Source organism: Triplophysa rosa, linkage group LG25 (assembly GCF_024868665.1).
Source record: "Triplophysa rosa linkage group LG25, Trosa_1v2, whole genome shotgun sequence".
In the NCBI taxonomy this organism is placed as follows: Eukaryota; Metazoa; Chordata; class Actinopteri; order Cypriniformes; family Nemacheilidae; genus Triplophysa; species Triplophysa rosa.
Genome location: NC_079914.1, coordinates 17,175,008 through 17,195,501, shown reverse-complemented (window position 1 = coordinate 17,195,501; position 20,494 = coordinate 17,175,008). Strand labels below are relative to the sequence as shown.

The window sequence follows — 20,494 nt, the reverse complement described above, 5'->3', positions numbered from 1 at the left end:
ACAAATAACCAATCAGGAAACGCCAACATGACTGACGGAACGATTAGCCAATTAAACGACATCATTCCTTACATAAGGCAGTGCTATTGAACATTGGTAGACCAATGCACAAAGTTTAAATGAAAAATAAAATGACTGGCATATAACAACAAATCAAATCAACGAGAGCAGGCTGGTGCCCGTCAAGGCCAATGGTAAGTCCGGCCTTGCATAAGAGTCTTGCGATTTTTATTTATTTGTTGTAGTGCAATAAATGAGATCACACGCAAAAATAACACTTTAAACGTGATATGGAACTTTTAATAGAGTGTTAAAGATTAAGAACTTAATATAACGTTAAGTGTGTGATAAATGCGTGTAGAAAAGGAATTGCTTCAGTTGTTTCAGTTTAATTATTCACCAGTAGGTGGCGGCAGCGCCTCACCGGTCATAAAGCCGTACTTTTGCAGGATCTTACATGAAGTAATGAGCGAGACTGACTGCGAGTGTTTGGCTTGGTTAAACATGGACTGCCGTCACTGATGTTATATTAATTCATTTTGCAGATTAAAACCAACTTTAAATATGTAAACCCCCTTGTAAAGTCTTCTGTGTACACTGGGAAGTATTACACACTCAACTCAACTCAACTTTATTTATATAGCGCTTTTACAATTTTCATTGTTACAAAGCAGCTGTACATGAGACACATTGACTACAAGCAAAACAATCAAAGTTGTACCTGCAAAAACAAGAAAAGGTTGAAAACACAGAAGACAGACACACCCACACACAAAACACTCCACACACACAACACACACACCACCAACACACACAGACACAGAGACACAACACACACACACACACACACGTACGTACACAGACAAGTACGCACACACACACACGCTCAGTGAGAGCAGCCATAGATAAGGAGAGAAGCACAGGCAAAAGATATATTTTGATATAGAAACTAAAATTAAGCAGCCCCGTAGGAGATGGCAAAACAGGCAGGTGGCGAGGAACCCAAAACTCTAATCGAGAAAAAAAACCTCAGGAGAACCCAGGCCCAACCAGGGGATTCCAGTTCCCCTCTGGCAAAAGCTGCTGCCTCTGCACAAGCTCCAGAGAACTTGCACAACAAGGCTAAATAAAATAAATAAACTTAATAATAAAATAAATTATAGTTTAAGATTATCATTAATAATCTAATAGCATTTGAAAGTTTTGTGGTGAAGACATGTCAAGAGACCGCGTCCTTCTTTATCCAGCTCTATCATCTCAGCTCTTGTCAGGTCCCCACTTCCCATTCTCCGCTCTACCATCAGGTCAGGCCATGAACTGCATCCTGCTCGCTGTGGTAACCTTGGAACAATGAGACAAGACTGGCTGAGAGTAGAGTACTGTTCTGTACTCTTTGATGCAACAAGTACATCAGTTGTGTTTTTGGTTCCGGTTGATCTAACTAATGCAGCCTAAACCCTCTAAGATTTATATTATGGAAGAGTAGTGTATGCAAATTAAAAAGATGCGTCTTTAGTCTAGATTTAAACTGACAGAGTGTGTCTGCCTCCCGGACAGTGCAGGGAAGACTATTCCAAAGTTTAGGCGCTAGATAGGAAAAGGATCTACCACCTGCACTTGATTTTGAAATTCTAGGTATTACCAACTGACAGGACGCCTGAGAGCGTAATGCACGTGAAGGACTGTAATACAAAAGGAGTTCATTCAAGTACTGAGGAGCTAAACCATGTAAGGCTTTATAGGTAATAAGCAAGATTTTAAAGTTAACGCGATGCTTTATAGGTAACCAGTGCAAGGTTGACAGAACCGGGCTAATATGTTCATACTTTTTTGTACGTGTAAGAACTCGAGCTGCCGCGATTTTGGACCAATTGGAGTTTTTGTAATAAGCCTGCAGGGCAACCACCTAACAGTGCATTACAGTAATCTAGTCTTGATGTCATGAATGCATGAATTAACTTCTCTGCATCTGAGATTGACAGCATATGACGTAGTTTAGATATATTCTTAAATGGAAAAACGCAATTTTACAGGTGTTGGCGACGTGGCTCTCAAATGACAGATTACTATCGAATAGAACGCCAAGATTCTTTGCTGACGACGAGGGTTTTATGGAACATCCGTCAATAGTTAAACAGTATTCTTGGTTGTTACTTATAGCAGTTTTCGGTCCAATAAGTAACACTTCCGTTTTGTCCGAGTTCAGTAATAAAAAGTTGTTACTCATCCAGTTTTTTATATCGACTATGCATTCCATTATTCGATGGAACTGCTGTGTTTCATGAGGCTTCGAGGAAATATAAAGTTGAGTATCATCAGCATAACAGTGAAAGCTAACTCCGTGTTGCTTTATTATATCTCCTAGAGGTAGCATGTATAATGCGAAGAGCAGAGGCCCTAAGACTGAGCCCTGTGGTACACCGTACTGGACTTGCGATTTGCGTGACACCTCATTGTTTATTGCTACAAATTGAAAACGGTCGGATAAATAAGATTTAAACCATTTCAAAGCTATTCCCTTAATGCCGACATAATTTTCGAGTCTATGTAGGAGTGTGCTGTGGTCAATGGTATCGAATGCAGCACTAAGGTCTAGCAGCACCAATAACGAGATACAACCTCGGTCAGACGCCAATAGCAGATCATTTGTAACTCTGATCAAAGCAGTCTCTGTACTGTGACATGCTCTAAATCCAGACTGGAATTCTTCATTGATGTCATTCCTTTGGAGGAAGGAGCATAATTGAGTTGAAACTACTTTTTCCAGAACTTTAGATATGAAAGGTAGATTCGATATAGGCCTGTAGTTCCTTAGTTCTCTAGGGTCGAGTTGGGGTTTTTGACAAGGGGCCTTATAACAGCCACCTTATATGCTTTAGGCACATGTCCTAATGTCAGAGATGAGTTAATAATACCAAGAAGAGGATCTATAATTTCTGGGAGCATCTCTTTCAGTAGATTTGTAGGTATAGGGTCTAGTATGCATGTTGTTGATTTAGATGATCTAATAATTTTAGACAGCTCATCTTGATCTACGGTATAAAATAATTGCATTTTCTCCTTAAGGGCGCTGTAGTTAGTTTGTTCAGCGGGTTTCACTTCTGATTGCATTGTTATAATTTTTTCTCTAATATCTTGGATTTTATATGTGAAGTAGTTCATAAATTCATCACTGCTATGCTGATATACAGGATCAGAAGTCACTGACGATTTATTTTTTGTTAATTTAGCCACCGTGTTTAAATAAAAACCTAGGGTTGTGCTGGTTTTCTTCTATTAGTGATGAAAAGTAGGCGGATCTAGAAGTTATTAGGGCTTTCCTGTATTTTCGAATACTATCCTTCCATGCTGTACGAAATACCTCTAATTTAGTTTTCTTAAAGTTGCGCTCCATTTTTCGGGCCGCTTTCTTTAGAGCCTGAGTGTGTTCATTATACCACGGTGTGGGGCTGCCATTTTTAATCTTCTTTAAACGTAGTGGAGCAACTTTGTCTAGCGTTACCGAGAAGGTGGAATTAAAATTTTCAGTGGTAATGTCAAGATCTTCAACGTTATTTCTCATGATTTGAGACAATTCGGGCAGATTATCGAGAAACGCATCTTTGGTAGTTGAAGTTATTGTTCTACCATATTTGTAACAATGAGTTTTATTTGCAGCCGTAGGCCAGTGAAGCAAACATAATACCAGATAATGATCCGAAATGTCTTCACTCTGCTGAAGGATTTTAACGTCGTCCACATTTATACCGTAAGACAGTATTAAATCTAAAGTATGATTACGAAGGTGAGTGGGTCCTGACACATGTTGACTAATGCCCATGGAGTTAAGAGTGTCTTTGAAAGCCATTCCTAAGGCATCTGTAACGTTATCTACGTGGATGTTAAAGTCACCAACGACAAGGAGTCTATCTGCGGCCAGTACTAGTTCTGATAAGAACCCACCAAATTCTTTAATAAAATCTGTGTGGTGCCCTGGAGGCCTATATACAATAGCTAGAATCAATTTAAAAAGTGTTTTATCTTTAGTATTAGGTGTTGAAACATGAAGAACCATGACTTCAAAAGAATTATATTTAGAGTTCGACTTCTGGGAAATGCTAGTACACACGCATACTTTTTTGTACACCTCCAAGTCCATTGCATTCTTTCGACAATCTATCCAGGGGTCTTCAACTACTTTTCTTTGAGGGCCAGATTCCAAAAGTATAAATAGGATGCGGCCAGTTTTTTTTACCATATTCTCATTTCTTCTGTTATTTTTCGTATTATGCGTTTGTTCCTTTTATACTGTTTTTGTTGCTGTTACTTATAGGTCATGATTAAAACATGCACACAAATATTGCATCCAGTATTTGTGCCTTTTTCATGATATTAAATTAAAAGGTTATTGTCTTTTTAATTGTATTGTATTTTATATTCCTTAATGCGTTATTTTACCCAAAAATTGCTACTAATTTACTCACCCACAGTCCTCCAGTACATCGAGATGTGGGTGGCATTGTTTTTTCAAGAGGATATTTAGAAGATATTTGGTTGAATTAATTAAAGTTAAATCAATAAAAGTAAAAAACGCAAATACATTCAACACAAAAGTAATCCCTGCCCCTTGTGACCTTAAATAAGCTCGTCTTATAAAGCGAGTCTGTAGCAAACCCGTTTTGTTCTGTGCTTGCTGTTTCTCATTTTGTACACCAGAGGGCAGTTGGCATTGTTTGCAAAAAACAAATATCTGCTTTAGATGCATTTGTTCTTCTTTTCGATTTAATTTCTCTACATATAAATTTCATAATTTGGGGTTGGTGCCAAGAAAATGTAATGCATCTGTTTTATATATATACTTATATCTTGCCTGTTTTTGAAGGCCTGTTTTGAAGATAATAGGTTCCGTTTTAAAATTAGTGACTTTTATTTTGAAAACCACTTCTTCCTACTTTCTAGCTGTTGTATTGCCAAACGAAGAAGCCACTTGACTACGGATTACGAATGTATGGAAGCCCGTTTCCGCCATGTGATAAAAAAAATCAGACTCTAAAAAGTCATAATTATGAGATACAAAATCGAAATTATGAGATAAAAAGTCATAATTATGAGATAAAAAGTCATAATTATGAGATAAAAAGTCATAATTGTGAGATAAAAATCGAAATTATGAGATAAAGTCATAATTATGAGATACAAAATCGAAATTATGAGATAAGAAGTCATAATTATGAGATAAAAAGTCAAAATTATGAGATAAAAAGTCATAATTATGAGATAAAAAGTCAAAATTATGAGATAAAAAGTCATAATGTATAGTATACAAAAGTCAAAATGAGAATAAGTAAGGTATAATTAATGAATAAAATCAGTATATGAATTAAAAAGCAAAATTATGAGAAAAACGTCAGTAATTATCGAAGAGAAAATATTCAAACCTTCGATCGAGAATTAAAAGTCATAATTGTAGACATTGAATAAAGAATTAATGGTATAAGAAAGATAATCAAAATCTGAAATTGAAATCATTACGAATATGAGATCGAAACGTAAATCATGAAAAAAAAATGAAATTAAATTTACAGCGCAGTCACGAAGGCACTTATGGTCGATTAATTGCTGATTGTTCTAATATCTAACTGCTTAACCTCGTGCTTAGTAACTCCGGTTTATGTTGGTAAATCGTGGACTATATCTGAAAAGTCTAGTGATGCATTACCATCCTTTTGGACACAAGGACAACAAATCATGATAAAGTCTCCTGCGTGACACATTTCCTAATGATGCAGCGAGTCTAACGACGGATTGCCGTACTCAGAGAGTCACGACGATTTCACGTCAATGCATGATCTTGTCCGGATTTCCGGCAATGCAGGGTCCAGCGTCCTTGTGATGCTTGAAATTCACTTCAGTTAAAAATGTTTTAGACCTTTCTACGTACCGTCAGCATCAGGATGGTATCGGTGCGTGTATAGACGGACAGTCACATCGCTTGGCTGGCACTGAGCCAGAGACAGACTCAATCCTGTCACATATCACAACTGTGCAGTGCTTTCAAGCACATCACGTTTAATTTAGCCTTCAGACATATACACGTGCCTACAAGCACAAATACATTCAGAGATTGCATAATACACACTGATGTCTATGGAAGCGGCAATAACAATCTCCTCAAATGTAATTTGACGGATGTTTTATTCAGATCAGACACAGTATCTGCAATTTAAGCAATTGTTAAGATCACTCAATTCTTCTACCAGTTCACCAGGCACTTACCTTTGTGTTTTTAAGAGAAGTGGATGAATTCACGTGATGTAAATCCGACAGATCTCAGACCGCGGCAGAAACAAACATGGCGGCGCCCGCTTACAGCTCAACTAACGCGATCATTATAAAAGTGTTTAAACAACAAAACACATTCACATGCACATATCTGACAATCGGAATGTCAGATATGTCATGACATAGTTAACAGTTTGTGAATTTTTTTGAGTAAAAAAGAAAAATGATGTAGAAGCAATGCATCAGTCATACAGCTGCTGTGGCTCTGGGGTGTGTCACGTGATAATCAGTGCCGCGTCGCCATGGAAATGTTAAATAGTGATGGGAAGTTCGAGTCATTTTTACGATTCGGATGTTTGAATCTCGTTCAGCAAAATGAACGAATCTTTTTTCGAGTCATTTCGTTCATCTGAGCAGAGTTAAATTAATGTTGCATGTTAATAGCCAAATTACCCCATAACGTTTATTTATGCTAGTTTTGATCAGATATATAATAAGAAATAACTTATATTGTAGTTAGGGACAAGTTATGAGAAACAGTTATTTAATTATTTCCTGACAGCATTTCTGTAAAGTTATGCATTTATAATTCATTAACAATTTTGGGTCACTCAGGTATGCAATAAGGTCTACAGGTTGTTGTTTTTTACTAAAAAGTCTCATGCAGTTTGCAAAGTAAATAATAATAGGCTTTTGAAATCATTTAAATGTGCAATTATTTAATAAGAGATCACTTGTGTAATATATGCATTAGACATAAACACTGACTTTACTAGTGTTGCTTATGTTTATATTTTGCCAGCACAGTTCTTATGCAAAATAGTTAGTTATTAAGATAAATTAAAAACACATGCAGAAAATCCACAAGAAACATTTATGAATATACTGACAGAAAAAAAGAACAGAACGGTACGTTTTAGAGAAGATGTTTATTGCACATATCTTTCGATCATTTTATAATATTTCTTCCTATAATACAACATACAACACGTACATCATGCATTTGACTGATGATTCGGGAAGTGGTCACGTAACGTTAAAGACTCGGACTCGAAGACTCCGGTACAGGCTGCAGGTTTGCCTGCGGAGCTACCATTTGACAAAAGAACGAAAGGGCTCGGACCCGATGACTCGAGAGACGAACTAATCATTTCTCTTTCCGGTATAAGGACTCGGACCCGATGACTCGAGAGACGAACTTCTTTACTGTTTCTGGTACAATGTTGCACATTCGCGGTCAACACAAAAAGAACGAATCACTCGCTGAGACACTCGTTACTCCCGAGTCATTTTAAAGATTCGTTCAAAAAATAGACAGACGTAGTGTCCTCTAAGCACCTTGATCAAATTGGTCCAGTACTGTCGCCAACTGAGCTATTCCTTTTGAAATTAGAACATCAAATCGGGAATCCAGCTGTTTTCCGGTTTTTGCGTTGATTATGAAAACGAAAAACGAACAAATGACCCGTTGTCCGTTTTTTTCCAAATGTGTTTATAAGTGGAAATCGGGAATTAAAATACACGTGTGAAAATCTTATATCTCAATTTTGTGCAGATTGTTTGTAGTGACCCGGAAGCGGAAGCTATCGAGTAGTATGATTAACCGTTCTGTTGATGTCTTTGGAACATGTCGTTGCACGAATATGCAGGTTTTATTACAGAAAAAAGAAAAGGTTACAACACGAACACAAAGGCCACCCCATGTTAAAGCTTGAGTGATGCAGTAGTCATTCCCTTACGAAAATTAAACATGTTTTTTTTTTTGTGGTACAAGTGTAGTAACCGTGGTTTTTTGGTGCATTGATTACTTGGGGCAAAACCATGGTTACTACAGTAACCATGTTTTTTTGGTTTTAACTGTAGTAAAACCATGGTTTTTCCATTTTAACTGTAGTAAAACCATGGTAAATTTCCGTAAGGGTTATCAGTGATAAGCAGTGACATCGGGTTATTCTGAGTTGATTGAATATAAATGATCTACATGGTATCTTGACCCCAACATATTTGGCACCTACTTTTGCAGAATTAGCCATTCTTTTTTTTTTTAAATAATGCATGTGTTGTTTTGCCACAACAGATGGCAAAACAATACCATGGACCAAGAAATGTTTTAAAGGCATTAAAACTACAGAACTGTGAATTACACTACAATGTGATACATATTATAGAGCTGTGAATTATATTATGACCTATTTTGTTAATACAGCATGAACTGCATTTATATGCATCTATGGCCAAATACAAAGAAGCACAGAGCACTTGGACGCATATCTATATGTCAACAAATGCACACTTTCCAAGTGCTATTCAAAAATGTATAGGATCATTTGTATTGGCAACTGATATTAACAGTGCAACTATATTCACAGTAGGATTGGCTTTTACAATGCACTGCTGTTCACATGAGAATCATACCCACAACAAATATAAGTCCATGGTTCATGGTAATGTAAGTCGCTTTGGATAAAAGCGTCTGCCAAATGCATAAATGTAAATAAATGTAAATGGTTCAGGACCATCTCCGAACTTAGACATCAACCTTCACTTAAGTTTTAAATCAAAGACTCTGTAAGATGTCATGGGTCATGTCATGCCTTTTCTCATGATGCAAATAGAGTTTGACAGTGAAAGGTTATAACTTAAGAGTATGTCCACATGCCCCGCCCACCTTGATAGCTTCTGCTTCCGGGTCGGTACAAACTGCAGAAAATAGAGACATAGGATTTTCACACGTGTATTTTAACTCCCGATTTCCACTTATAAACACATTTGAAAAAAAAACGGACAACGGGTCATTTGTTCGTTTTTCGTTTTCATAATCAACGCAAAAACTGGAAAACAGCTGGATTCCCGATTTTGGTTTTCTAATTTCAAAAGGGAAATCCGTTGGCCGCTAAATACACGGACCATTTAGTGATAGTCGTTCATCAGATCGAGTTCCGTTATTTGAACGAATCTTTAAAATGACTCGGGAGTAACGAGTGTCTCAGCGAGTGATTCGTTCATTTTGTGTTGACCGCGCATGTGCAACATTGTACCAGAAACAGTAATGAAGTTCGTCTCTCGAGTCATCGGGTCCGAGTCCTTTCGTTCTTTTATACCGGAAAGAGAAATGATTAGTTCGTCTCTCGAGTCATCGGGTCCGAGCCCTTTTGTTCTTTTGTCAAATGGTAGCTCCGCAGGCAAACCTGCAGCCTGTACCGGAGTCTTCGAGTCCGAGTCTTTAACGTTACGTGACCACTTCCCGGATCATCAGTCAAATGCATGATGTACGTGTTATATGTTGTATTATAGGAAGAAATATTATAAAATGATCAAAAGATATGTGCAATAAACATCTTCTCTAAAACGTACCGTTCTGTTCTTTTTTCTGTCAGTATATTCATAAATGTTTCTTGTGGATTTCTGCATGTGTTTTTAATTTATCTTAATAACTAACTATTTTGCATAAGAACTGTGCTGGCAAAATATAAACATAAGCAACACTAGTAAAGTCAGTGTTTATGTCTAATGCATATATTACACAAGTGATCTCTTATTAAATAATTGCACATTTAAATGATTTCAAAAGCCTATTATTATTTACTTTGCAAACTGCATGAGACTTTTTAGTAAAAAACAACAACCTGTAGACCTTATTGCATACCTGAGTGACCCAAAATTGTTAATGAATTATAAATGCATAACTTTACAGAAATGCTGTCAGGAAATAATTAAATAACTGTTTCTCATAACTTGTCCCTAACTACAATATAAGTTATTTCTTATTATATATCTGATCAAAACTAGCATAAATAAACGTTATGGGGTAATTTGGCTATTAACATGCAACATTAATTTAACTCTGCTCAGATGAACGAAATGACTCGAAAAAAGATTCGTTCATTTTGCTGAACGAGATTCAAACATCCGAATCGTAAAAATGACTCGAACTTCCCATCACTATTTAACATTTCCATGGCGACGCGGCACTGATTATCACGTGACACACCCCAGAGCCACAGCAGCTGTATGACTGATGCATTGCTTCTACATCATTTTTCTTTTTTACTCAAAAAAATTCACAAACTGTTAACTATGTCATGACATATCTGACATTCCGATTGTCAGATATGTGCATGTGAATGTGTTTTGTTGTTTAAACACTTTTATAATGATCGCGTTAGTTGAGCTGTAAGCGGGCGCCGCCATGTTTGTTTCTGCCGCGGTCTGAGATCTGTCGGATTTACATCACGTGAATTCATCCACTTCTCTTAAAAACACAAAGGTAAGTGCCTGGTGAACTGGTAGAAGAATTGAGTGATCTTAACAATTGCTTAAATTGCAGATACTGTGTCTGATCTGAATAAAACATCCGTCAAATTACATTTGAGGAGATTGTTATTGCCGCTTCCATAGACATCAGTGTGTATTATGCAATCTCTGAATGTATTTGTGCTTGTAGGCACGTGTATATGTCTGAAGGCTAAATTAAACGTGATGTGCTTGAAAGCACTGCACAGTTGTGATATGTGACAGGATTGAGTCTGTCTCTGGCTCAGTGCCAGCCAAAGCGCTGAATGTTCTAATCACACCGGTGTGATCGTACGCTGCAAAGGGTTAACAACATTATGAACAGTGAATTTAAGACATCAAGGACAGGCTGGAACCCTGCAATTGACGGAAATCCGTCGTAGACTCGCTGCAATTAACGGAAATCCGTCGTAGACTCGCTGCAATTGACGGAAATCCGTCGTAGCGACGGAGAACTTTAATCCATGCATTTTGGAATTACCGGCAGCTTCGGATGAGAAAATAGTCCCCCACTCACAGTAGCATTATAAGCGCGGCAAACATAACAAATCTCTTGAAATAAAACACCTGAAAAATTACTTGTAATGTGGTAACCGTGGTATAAGCGGAATAATTGACTCCGGTCCGTTCAATTATCGAAAGTTAATGCACACCCGAGGTGTAACGGCCCACCTCCCCAGCAAACACAATCATGTGGGGCCCAAATGGGTTGCACTTGCGCTGATATCTGGGGCCCACCCGGGCAACCCAACTGGGACCCAGCTAATTTGTCCGCAGTTTCCATGGTGGCCCCACATGTGTTAGCCCAGATGGGCTTATGGTGGGCCCTTAATGGACACCATATAGGCCCCATTTGGGTTAACCAGATAGCTCCCATTGGTGTCTACAGGAGTCTGCCTAGATGGGTTAATGATGGGACCCAGCTAGGTCTTATATTCGTCTCTTATGGGCCACAATAGTTTGTATGGGTTACATTATTTTACGGTAAATCCCTAAATCCAAACATTTAATCCATTAAAATCCTAAAGGTATTTAATAAATCGAAACCAGTAGTGCATGCTTTTAATCAAAGTTTATTTGAATTAACTTTTCATTTGAACATACATAAAATGTGACGATTTAAACTTTATAAAACACATGTACATTTACAACTTTATAAAACATATGTACATTTACAACTTTATAATACACATGAATCTTGAAAAAAGTTAAAGCTACTGAAAACATTTGGCATAACTTGTATATCTGGGCTGTTAAATGATTAATCGTATTCAGAATAAAAGTTTGTATTTACATAATACAGTATATGTATGTGTACTGTGTATCATTGCATTCTTAAACATACATGCATGTGTATTTTTAAGAAAAATATGAACATTAATAAATGCTTGTATAATTTCAATTATTGGTAAATATAAGTACATAAAAACAAATATATATGTATATATATTTAGGAAATATTTACGTTTATAAATGCAAAATCAATATGCGTAGTAAACATACACATACAGTTAGGGCCATAAATATTTGGACAGAGTCACATTTTTTGTTATTTTAGCTGTGTATCAATATGTTTTTGAGTTACAGTTTTATAATAGATATTGTCTTAAAGTGCACACTCTCAGCTTTATTTAGAGTGTATTCACATCCAGATTAGCTGAAGGATTTAGGAATTACAGCTCTTTAATATGAAGCGCCCCCCTTTTTCAAGGGACCAAAAGTAATTGGACAGTTGAATAAAAAGCTGTTTTATTCACATGTATGGGCTTTTCCTTAAATAATTTTGTCATAAATGAAGCATGTTAAAGGTCTGGAGTTGATTCTACATGTGGTGTTTGAATTTGGAAGCTGTTGCTGTGAACCCACATCATGGGGTTCAGGGAGATCGCCATGCAAGTGAAACAGACCATAGTTAGATTTCAAAAACACTACAAATCCGTCAAAAAGATGCCAGGAACATTAAGAGCGGCCAAATCAACAATTTGGTACATTCTAAGAAAAAAACAACACACCGCTGAGCTCAGCGCGATTTAGGTAACTTAGTAGGGGGATGGGAATTGCTAAAGGAAATCTCACGGGATCCTTCCGGGGCTGCATCTCGCGGTACTTTGATGACATACGCCGATCGTTCTGCGCAGCAAAGACCTTTTAATTCAAATATGAATGTTGGGTACATTATGGAAATACATAAAAAAATCAAACACCACAATATTTAAATCAAAGCAATATCAAAAGAAGAAAATAAAAAAGGTTAAATTAACACATTGAAATGTTAGCCAGAAATACTTTTATATTTATATTTGCTAAACATTGCATTGAATTAGGTAGGATTTCCACCTTAACAACTATATAGGTTTGTCTCCTCGAAATGTACATTTGTGGATACTAAATTTGGCTAGAAAAAGTAATAAATTAATTCATTAATACTCCTTGTGAAAAGACATAACTGTAGCCCATTTTAAACCCATGCACACATTTCCCATTAATTACCCAACTAGAAACCACATGGGGAGCCCCCCTGGGTTCACCCATGTAAGTCCTATCTGGGTCACCCAAGTGGGCCCCAGATAAGATGCCCATTTTGAGCCCATGCCCATTCTGCACCCCTGTAGCCCATTTACAACCCGTGTGGTTCCCCAAGGTTGCCGGTCGGTGCATAACAGATAATGAACCGCGCCCTCCGTTGCAGTAGCCTATAAGAAACGTTCGTCGTTCTGCTTAGTAACCATAGTGACCAGATGACATAGAAAACCAACCAATATATCTGATAGTAGCAAGAAAGCCACATTCAACGTAGGTCTTAAATAGGTCTACTTATGCATTTAGACCTGCGCTCACTGGTACGCGCCATGTTACCTGAATCTAGGCAAGAGCGAACCTAATGGCGAGTTAAGACGGCCCTATTCGGAGCAAGAACGAAAGGAAGTTACCGATGGCTTGCATAAATAGCGGAATGCCACCTATTTTGTGGAATTGTGCGCACGTTCTGAAACGTAGAAAGTTTCAAAATCCACAATGCACAGAAGAGCCATCCCACAAATGCGTGCAACCTGATCCAAAGGAGTGCAGCGATCACAAATCATCAGAAAGTGATCACAAACTGCATCAGAAAGCTATAATCAGAAGTCAGCAGAAATTGGATCCCCAAATCACAGAACAGCGTTCACTAATGCACAGAAAGTGAAGTCCAATTAAATGCGCACCGCAGAGAAGTCCGATTCACAACATGCACAGAAAAGTCATTCACAATGCACAGAAAGCGACTCACAAAAATGCACGCAGAAAAGTGATCCACAAATGCCGGACAGAAAGCGATCCCCACAATCAGCAGAAACGATTCCAACAAAATTGCAGAAGGATTGCCACAAAGACAAAAACGGACCACACAAACCACCAGCAAAAGGATTCACAGAAGTACACAAAAGTGATCCAAAGCACAGAAAAGCCCGCCGATTTCCTCCCTGACAAAAGCATAAAGCGATCATACATAATCACAGAAAGCGATTCACAAATGCAGTCAGAAAGTGAATCCACAAATCACAGAAAGCGACCCAAATCCACAGAAAGCGATTCACAATGCATCCGGAAAGAGTTCACAAATGCACAGAGAGCCATCCACAAATGCGTGCACTGATCCACAAATGAGTGCAGCGATTCACAAATGCACAGAAAGTGATCCACAAATGCACAGAAAGCGATTCACAAATGCACAGAAAGTGATCCACAAATGCACAGAAAGCGATTCACAAATGCACAGAAAGCGATCCACAAATGCACAGAAAGCGATTCACAAATGCACAGAAAGCGATTCACAAATGCACAGAAAGCGATCCACAAATGCACAGAAAGCGATCCACAAATGCACAGAAAGCGATTCACAAATGCACAGAAAGCGATTCACAAATGCACAGAAAGCGATCCACAAATGCACAGAAAGCGATCCACAAATGCACAGAAAGCGATTCACAAATGCACAGAAAGCGATTCACAAATGCACAGAAAGCGATCCACAAATGCACAGAAAGCGATCCACAAATGCACAGAAAGCGATTCACAAATGCACAGAAAGCGATTCACAAATGCACAGAAAGCGATCCACAAATGCACAGAAAGCGATCCACAAATGCACAGAAAGCGATTCACAAATGCACAGAAAGCGATTCACAAATGCACAGAAAGCGATCCACAAATGCACAGAAAGCGATCCACAAATGCACAGAAAGCGATTCACAAATGCACAGAAAGCGATTCACAAATGCACAGAAAGCGATCCACAAATGCACAGAAAGCGATTCACAAATGCACAGAAAGCGATTCACAAATGCACAGAAAGTGATCCACAAATGCACAGAAAGCGATTCACAAATGCACAGAAAGCGATCCACAAATGTGAATAAAGCGATCTACAAATAAATGCCATTAAAATAAATTTGTAAATATTTTTTATTTGCAAATCTCATTGTATTTATTTGTGAATCCCATTTCTTTTTGTGGAACGTCTAACATATATTTATGGTTCGCTTTTTGTGCATATGTGGATTTAAAAAATGTTTGTGAAACTCTCTATATTTATTTGCGGATCATAGTTTATTTATTCAGAATATTGGAACAATTCTGATCCCATAAAAGAAAAATTCAAAAATAAACAAATGCTGTACAAAATATTGTGTAAAATCAAACAGACAGAAAGACAGACAGACAGAGAGAGAGAGAGAGAGAGAGAGAGAGAGAGAGAGAGAGAATAATTGAACAGACCGGAGTCGATTATTCCACTGATACCACGGTTACCACACCACAGGACATTGTTCAAATGTTTAATTTCAATGTTTGTAATGTTATTTTCTTCTTCTTATATCTTTAAAATGCTGTTGGTGGTAGGACTACTTTCTTGCGCATCTCATTTCCGTTAGTGCGAACGGATTCGGAAGCTTGAATAAAAATGATTTATTCCTCGTATTGTTTCTATCTTTAGCAGTAAAAAAAATAACGCAAACTTTTTAGAGTAGGTCTATCAAACTATATTTGTTATCAGTTATAAGCAGCTTGAAGAGGAAAACGAACCAGTAGGCTATCAGTGTTTATTAATACATTTTGTTTTTCTGTTTAGTTATTTTATTTATTCGATTTATGTATATGTATTTCTTGTTTTTGAAATGCTTTGTTTATTGAAACGAAACGGCACACGTTTCCATTAACAGTAAAGTTTGACATTATAAAGGTCAGATCAAGAGCAGTGTGCTATGTGAGGTGATGGCCTGTAGGCCAGTGATTCTCAGTATATATTGTTTTTCTCATGCGAGCTACTCCAAAACTAGTCCATGTAAATATGTTAATGTGTTGGGATTTATTAATGGTCCTAAAGTGATTGTTGATGAAAACTGTGTTGTTGATCTGTGACACACCAGTTAGGCTTCCTCAATTTTGGATGTGTGGGCAGGGGTCTAATGTGTCCAGTTTATCTCCAGTTGAATTGTAAAAAATTAACATAGTACATAATATAACATGTATGAAATGCTTTAAGTTTGTTAAATGGGTGTAAGATTTTAAAAAGTTTCAGATGTTTTAAACAGTTCATAATGCTCATAACACCAATTGTATTTGATAATTATTACAGTATGTAACTTGGTGTGAATGAACATTTCTGCTAATGAATAGAATGTTCCCCTCTAGTGTGTCTGACCTGTTACAGGTATATAAGCCTTGATCTGGTGTTGTATTTTTAATTTGTTATTGATTTATTTTATTCTTTATTATGGTTTGTAAAACAATAGTGTCTGTTTTGTTGGTATAAGAGAGGAATAACTAAATTTTGGAGAGATTATTCCCCCTTGTGTGTCTGACACCTGCCCTGATATTGTTACAGGTATAAATGGTTACCGAGTAAACCTGCCAAGTCTTTTATATGATTATACAAGGACAGTTTTCATCTATATAGCTGACTTGACTAAGTCTGCTACTGTGGCATAACAGATTAACAGCAGAGTATATAATTGTACTTTTTGAATATTTTGTGTTCATACTATCATATTTGGAAATGTGGTCCTCGGAATGTTTTTAAACAGTCCTTGGTGGGCCATGAGTTGCAAAAGGTTGAGAACCCCTGCTGTAGGCTACACTATAACCTTCTGTTGTTTAAACTTGGCGAAGTGATGTGGAACTGTAATGCGGTCAGCAGACCTGGAACACCTTCATAGGTGTGCATGTACTGAAAGTTAATGCATACCCATAGAACGTTTGTCAACCAATCAGATTGAAGCATTCAACAGCCCCGTGGTATAACACACATTTAAGTGTGGGAACAAAAGAGTCATTCTATGTAAAAGCGAATGCTCACCCAGACCTGCCTGAAACACCTCGTGTAGCCACACCCCCACAAATCTACATCAGTTGGTGGTCTGATTTGACTAAGACCGCCCAAATGTATACGCAAGTAAGGTGGGCGTACCTGTCAGTGCAATTGAAGAGGAACCTGATGTTCCAAATATGGTCAGAGGCGTTACATTTCCCTCACACGCTTGCAGTATTCCACCAATCACTACACACTGGTGAACTGGCCAATCACAGCACACCTCGCTTTTCAGAGCCATGAGCTTTGTCAAAAATCTGCGTGTTTCAGAGAGGCGGAGCAAAGAGGAGATACAAACATGCACGGTATGTGGAAAATACAGCATTTATGAACCTTAAATCCTGTATACACATTGCATTACACACCATAATATTCATTTTAGTCGTGTCATTTGACCCCTTTAAACAGGTGTCATGTATCTAAACATGAATAATCCCTGTGTTCATGCAGGTAAAAAAACAAACAAAACAAAATTAACAACTTTACTAGACCTTTAAGTTTCACAGCTAAATGTCATACAGCAGTATATACGTTAGATTTGAAAAGACTTTTGTGTTCATCTGTATTCTGTGACTATGAGCTGTTGTTGGAAGTCTCAATCTTCAAATGTTCATCCGTCTCTTTCTTGTTTCTTTCTTGTCTTTTTTTCTGTAAGGAAACAGACAAAAACAAAGGAGTTAATAGAGCATGTGACCTCACATTTACATGTAGTGTTGTAGCTACTGTGAGTGCCTGTGGACCATCCCTCTTCAGCCGGCGGAGGGGTGGGACTTTTTGTATAGAATTCAAGACACCTGTGGAGAACTTTAAAAGAGGGGAGCTTCCCGAAGACCAGGGCGGCATTTTGTCTGTTGCCCCTTTGTTTGGCCTTTGTTCTAATTTGGGTTGGCCTTATGTTTTGTTTAGTTATTTTGTTTATGGATTAGTTTACTTATGTGTTTGCTTATAGTTTGGTTTAGGACAATTATGTCCTTATTTTATTTTATTTGGAATGGAACCTTTTTTATTTAATTATGTTTTTTAATGTTTATTTTGTGAATAAACCTTTTTTACTTTAACTTGTGCTCGTAGTCTCCCTCATTTGCCACGGCTTTGAGCCGGCCGTGACACTACACAAAGATAAAACATGACAGACACTAACAGCAAAATTAGCACAAGATAAAATCAGCTTGTTTAGCAAATAATTAGTGTATTATTATTGTCAATAAAGAAATGTGTATCTTTTTTGCATTGTGTTGTTTCCTCTTTTTTATTCTTTAGATGTCGCTTGTTTCATTGTCTGTCAGTGTATTCTAAAAGTACTGTAATAGTTTTTCAGCGTTTATTAATCGTTGTTAAAGTCAATACAATTATTCATATTAGTTCACTGTGTATTAACTAAGTTAACAGTTACTGTGTTTGATGTAAAAACATGTTTGTAAATGTTGAAATTAACATATAATTTAAAAACGATATGGCTCATTGTTATGTTCATGAATGAACATGTTTTTTATGTTAACTAATGCATTAAGTAATGTTACCAAATACAACCTTATTGTAAAGTGAAACCAATGTCAGAGTATTGTGTGTATTAGCAATAAATCTCACATGTTTGTGTTATCTGCTGTCATTACAGAAATGTGTTAACAACGCTTTTACAAAAGTTTTGACTATATGACTGTATCCAAGTGTCCTATGCTATGTGTTTTTACCACAGAAGGTGTTAATTTACTCATAAATTCAAAAACTGCTGTTCTAAAAAAAATCCCAGAGGAATCCAGAAACCATGGCTCAAGAACATTCTTTTCGATTTTACATTTAGGCTACAACCTGAAAAGCTCCATGTACATAAATAATAGTAAATGTATGATTTTCATATGTTGTTCTTTATTACTGGACTCGTCTCATCTTGATGTTAAACTGTATTCACTTTTTTTGTTCTTGTGCTGAAAACTGAAAAGAAAACCTAAACCTTTTACATCTGGATTTTATGTCCGAGTTACCAGAAGTCCAAATAAAACCACACAGTAGATGTAGTCATTTTATTTTTGTTTGAGTACAGAACACTATTAGACATTTTCAGTGTTATTTGGCTTGAAAAGAGACACGTTCATATAACAGTGTTGTCTCTACACAGATATGAATCTGTTCTCATTGAAAGTTACTCACTCTTCTTGTTCTTTCAGATGATCAACTCATCAGGAATATCCCCATCAGGATCAGTACTACCAATAATCCTGGACCAGTTTTCTCCCCGTTTGACCTTGATTCTGGAATGGTTAAAGAAAGACATGGGAGTTATTAGTGTAACTGCTCCTGTCAATCACATCTAAACCAACACATGATACGATGGTTATTCTGTCTAAATATCACTGTAATACAGATCTTAATTTACTACATAATATGTTTCCAAAACTGACAGTCCATCATTCTTCATCTGAACAGCAGAATTTTAATTTGACAACACAACATATGCAAACAGCTGAAAGTCTCTGTTAAATGAACACAGTTTCTTCATGGCGATATAAGAGAGCACTGTTGTTTAGTTATAAAATACTTTGCAGTGTCTATAGAGGTATGTAAACATGCGGCAAATATCAGCTCGTCTAGAGTCAGCGTTAAAGCTATCCAAATAATATGAATATATCTTTTACAAATAGCTCGCAATTTACCATAAACATGTTTGACAGTATTTCTTTGGTGTTTGTAGGCGGTAAGTGTTCATTTTCAGTTTGTAAAGCAGAGATGAAACATCTCAGATGTGATGAAGAGAATTATAAACCTCATGTGATGTTCTGCAGTGTTAATATCGCTCAGATTTACTACCAGATTACTGGTTCAGATTATGTTCTACTGCTAAGAGATGTTCATCATGACAAACAGCAGTTTGTTAACATATCATGTATTACTGTGATTCACACAGAACCTCTGTTTCATGAGTTCACCTATGCAGATAATAATGCGGGATAAAAGGTATGCATATTTGGCGTGGTGTCCGGGGAGAGGGCTCTGAGCCCGGTATTAGCCTGAACCCAGAGCGGCTCGTGGTGAGGAGCAGGGGTGGTGGAGGGACGCTGTACTTGTCAGACAGCTTTGTCTGTTTGTAGTGGTTCTCTCTTGAGCTGATAGGGTAGATGCTGAGATTGCTGAAAGCGAACCAGCCGGGTGGATTATCTGATCGTGCTCCTCCCGAACTTTGTTAATTAAACATCATTTAATATGATCTCTGTATCATTTACATTAAAGCAAATATAAATCTGTTGATATGATGTCACCTCAATAGTTTAAAAAGCTCAGATGTAAAGATACTCAGGATACTCACCAGTGACAGTAACATTAAATCTCTTGTGAATGTGTTTGCTGCCAGTGATGTTTACATCATAAACTCCAGAATCTTTAGATCTGATCTTTAAAATGAAGAGAGATCCATCTGAATTCATAACAAATCTGCCTGTGGTGGTGGTTGTTTTGTTTGAATAAGCTATGAGAGAATCTTTAAACCACTGTATCACATCTTCGGCCTGTATACGAGTAGCATTAGTGTGTAGAGTAACAGGATCTCCCTCCATCACTGACATGTTCTCTTCACCTGTATCAACAAACACACAGAGAAGA

General features: G+C 37.2%; 1 protein-coding gene and 1 long non-coding RNA gene across 3 annotated transcripts in view; one reads left to right on the top strand and one right to left on the bottom strand.

Moving 5' to 3' along the window:
- Nucleotides 1-20,494, top strand: part of LOC130549048 (natural killer cell receptor 2B4-like) — a 176,806-nt gene that overhangs the window by 110,510 nt on the left and 45,802 nt on the right. The gene's annotated exons all lie outside the window — the stretch shown is intronic.
- On the bottom strand, nucleotides 17,153-20,463 carry LOC130549078 (uncharacterized). The gene is made up of 3 exons (XR_008962124.1): nucleotides 20,202-20,463; nucleotides 19,049-19,149; nucleotides 17,153-17,548 (listed from the first exon to the last, which is right to left on the bottom strand). It is a non-coding gene; the product is annotated as an uncharacterized LOC130549078 (long non-coding RNA).